Source organism: Elephantulus edwardii, unplaced genomic scaffold, assembly GCF_000299155.1.
Source record: "Elephantulus edwardii isolate Elephantulus edwardi_28Jun2011 unplaced genomic scaffold, EleEdw1.0 scaffold00038, whole genome shotgun sequence".
Classification (NCBI taxonomy): domain Eukaryota; kingdom Metazoa; phylum Chordata; class Mammalia; order Macroscelidea; family Macroscelididae; genus Elephantulus; species Elephantulus edwardii.
In genome coordinates, this window is record NW_006399788.1 from 16,816,139 (window position 1) to 16,820,549 (window position 4,411).

Genomic DNA, 4,411 nt, shown 5'->3' on the forward strand with positions numbered 1-4,411 from the left:
TTGATTGTTTTTATGTTGAGCCATACTTGCATAGCTGTTATAAATTCCACTTGGTCATAATGAATTTTTTTTATGTGCTTTTGGATTCTATTGGTAAGGATTTGTTAAGAATGTTTGCATCTATATTCATGAGGGATACTGGTCTGTAGTTTTCTTTCTTAGTAATATCTTTGTCTGGTTTTGATTATTAGGGTTATGCTTTCTTCCTAGAATTACTCTGGAAGTGCTCCCTCTTTTTCAACTTTTTGAAGTAAGTTAAGAAGTACTGGTGCTAAATCTTCTCTGAATGTTTGGTAGAATTCTTCTGTATAGCCATCTAGTCCAGGACTTTTCTTATGGTGAAGTCTCTTTATGACCTTTTTAGTTTATTCTTATGTAATGGATATGTTCAAGTGTTCTAAATCTGTCTTTGTCAATCTGGGTAGGGGATGTGTTTCAAGGAATTTGTCCATTTCCTTTAGGTTTTTTAATTTATCAGAGTATAGCCTTTCATACTATTCTGATATTATTGATTTAATTTTTTCTGGTTCTATTGTGATATCATCTCTATAATTTCTTAATCAAGTTATCTGTGTCTTCTCTCTCTTTTTTTTCCTTCTTTTGTTAAGTTTGCCAGTGGTTTGTAAATATTACTGACTTTTGGAAACCCAGCTGCTGGTCTTATTGATGGTTTCAATTGTTTTTCTGTTTTCTATCTCATTGATTTCAGATCTTGTCCTTAAAATTTATTTTCTTCTAGAGGCTGTAGGATTAGATTGTTGTTCTTTTTCTATGTGCTGAAGGTGTTAAATTAGATCATTGATTTTTCCTCTTTCCTTTTTATGTGTATGCCTGTTGCTATGAACTGCCCCCTGAGGACTGTCTTAGCTCTGTCCCAGAGGTTTTGGTAAGTTGTATTTTCATTATCATTTGTTTCAAGGAACTTTTAAATTTCATTCTTTTTTTCTTTTATAACTCAATCTTGTTCTAGCAGAGAATTACTTAGTTTCCACATGGATGGCTTTGTAAGCTTTACCCTCCTGTGGTTAATTTCTAGTTTTATGGCATTGTGGTCTGAGAAGATACTTTGTATATTTTTCAATGTTTTTAATTTGTTGAGGCTTTCTTTATGCCTTAATATGTGATCTATTTTGGAGAATGCTTTATGTGCACTTGAGAAGAAAGTTAATTGAGCTTTAGTTGGGCGCAGTACCCTGAATATATCCACAAGTTCAAGTTGGGTGATTGTGTAATTTAGATCTTTTTTGTTGAGTTTATCTTGAGTTGGCCTTTCCTTTGGTGATTGTGGTATGTTGAAATCTCCTACCACTATTGTGGTGTTGTCTATTTTTTTCCTTCAATTCTGTTAACTGTTTTATGTATTTTGCAGATCTATCATTTGGCACATAAATGTTGACTAAGGTCATGTTTTCTTGATCTATTGTGCCTTTAATCAATATGCAATGTTCTTCCTTATCTTTTATGGAAGTTTTCATTCTGAAATCTATTTTATCAGAGATTAATATTGCCACTCCTGCTTTTTTGAGGTTGCCATTTGCTTGATATATTTTTCCCCAACCTTTTGAGTCTGTCTTTCTCTTCTTTTTTTAGATGTGTCTCTTGTAGGCAATATATTGATGGGGTTTGGGTTTTTTTTATCCATTCCACTACTCTTTTTCTCTTAATTGGTGCAGTTATGTGTGATTATTGTCAGGGTAGGTTTTACTTTTGACATTTTGCAGAGTTTCTTTTTCTGTTGTTTCTAGTTACTATGGCCCATACACTTTAGCATCTCTATGTACAAGACTTCACTTAAAATTACTTGTAGTTTTGATCTTGCTATCACAAATTTCTTAAGTTCCTTCTTTTCTACAAAGAATCTAATTTCCCCTTCATATTTGATGGAGAGCTTTGCTGGGTATAGGATCCTTGGCTGGCAATTGTTATCTTTCAACTTTCTGTATATGGCATCCCATTTCCTTTTATCTCACATGATTTCTACTGAGAAATCAGAACTTAATCTAATTGTTTCCCCTTTGTAGGTAACTCTTTGCTTTTCTCGTGCTGCTTTTCAAATTCTATCCTTATCTTTTAATTTGGAGAATTTGACTATGATATGTCTTGGTGCTTTTCTTTTTTGATCTAGTCTATTTGGTGTTCTCTGTGCTTCTTGAATGCAGATTTTGCCATTCTTCAAAATACCTGGGAAATTTTCTTCTAGTACTTCTTCCACAATCTCCTCAGTGATTTCCCTGTCACTCCCCTCATCTGGAACTCCAGTCATATGCATGTTATTCCATTTGATGTCATCCCAAATGATTCTAATGTTTTCTTCATGTTCTTTGTGTCTCATCTCTGATTTTTCTTCTAGTATGTTTCCAGTGAGGCTCTTGTCTTCCAGCTCACTGACCCTCTGTTCCATCTCTTCAGTTCTACTTTTTTGTACCACCAGCACATTGGATACATCTGTCATTTTGGTCTTAGTGTTCTGGATTGCATTTTTGTGCTTTTCTGTTATTTCCAGTACTGTGTTGGCTGTACCCATTCTGTCTTGTGCAGATTTTGTAAAGCCTTGTATCTCTTTATCTATTCTATAAATTCTTTCTTCCATCTTTTACATTTTCCTCCCCAGGTGTTCAAGTTGGTCCTCATCAATATATTTCTTCTGGACTGTGGTCTCTAAGGTATTTTGCTTTCTTATTGACTTCCATTGTTTCTTCCCACATTTGTATCTTTTCCTGTAGCTGATCAAATTAATCTACATCAAAAGATTTCTTCTGTTTCTCTCTATCTAGGGTATTTATTGGGTCTGCTTTTTTAGGAGAAGGGTTATTTTGTTTTTTCATGATGGCTGAAATGAATTGCTGATTTCTCTATATTATGTGAATCTTTTCTTAGTAGATATTAGGCTGTTGTAACTATAAACTTACCCCGAGTACAGCAATGTTTAATAATGCATCTATATATTTGTGTTCCCTTGGGTCTTGGGCTTGACAAAAGTATTTTCCCTCAAAGTATGTTAATGACAAACCAGGAAGCCTGTTGTTCCCTTTTGGAAGTGACTTCTGACCTGTCTCGAGGTGTCCTGATCCTCCCTTCTGCTTGAGCTTAAGGGGTCCAACTTGGTCAAGCTAGTTAATCAACTGGGACAGATCCCTAGCCACTGTGCTCATGATGCATGGCAGCTCCAACTCTTATTTTTTTAAGGAGTTAGGTGGAAGTAGAATTTAATGAGAAGGGAAAGAACCAGTCTTTACTAAATATCTACTGTAGCACAGGCACTTTATCCCATTTGGCCCTCGATACAAACATGTGTGGAAGGTATTGTTATTATCTTGTATTTTGACAATTTGGAAACAGACTCTAATTAAATTAGTAGATTGTTCTATATTTCTCTTGTGAATTTTATAAGTGGCCCCACAATAATTCCTGCAGATCTGAGTAAAGGTTTAAGGCAACTGCAGTTTCCCATATATTAACCTCTAAAGAATCTGAATACCTCCCTGACAATGTAGTGAGATGGAGAATATTTTCTTTCCAGCACTTCTCCTAGGGGATGTAAAATAGAAAGCTGTAAGAAATAGTTGATGAGTTGCTTGCGTTGGAATAGGTTTTTTAACCCTTGGTTGCTAGACTATTTTTTGGAGTGTGGGTAAGAGTCTGGTTTGTGCAGGGTTTGGGTTTGCTGAGTTGGTGAGCTGAATTAGAGATGGAATTGAATTCTTTAGAAACACAGCAGTTTGAAGACCACCATCTTTTACTGAAGCATTCCCACTTACAATATGCAGCATTTAGCCTCTGTTTAAATTAAATGCTGAATAAATAGTTAAAGGCAATTGGCTTGAAAGCAAGGCATATCATTAGCCTCCTGGGATAGCTGCAATCTAGCCCTGACTCCAAATGCATCTCTCACAAATTCCTTCTCCTGCCTGGGCAGCATTCGTGTCTCCAGCATCGTCTTCCCCCAAGAAGGCCTCATTTCCTCGCTCGCTCCCCTCAAGGCCCTGCCTACTCATCTCTCTGTTGGTCACGAAGTAGAAATGAAACGAATCTCTCACAACTACTTTTCTATCACCAGGGGGTTTGCAAGTTATTGTGCCTATAAATTGAGGCTATGTAAAATTTTACATGGCTTTCACTTCGGGTAAATCTTTTCCGTATGTAATAACAGTGTTACTGTAAATTGCTTGTTTTCCTGAGGAGAAAACAGCAAGCCCTCCATACTACAATTCTAACAAGCTTTGTTTTTAACTTCGAGAGTGACAACTCTATAATTTAAAAATCACATTTCCATGGAATAGTGTACACATGAGCCTAAATTACTGGGAAAGGTGTTTGTTAAAACAAAATCTGTTTTTGTGATTCTGCTGTTGAGGGGATTCTGATTCGTAGCAGCCTTAATATGACAGAATAGAACTGCCTCATAGGAGCG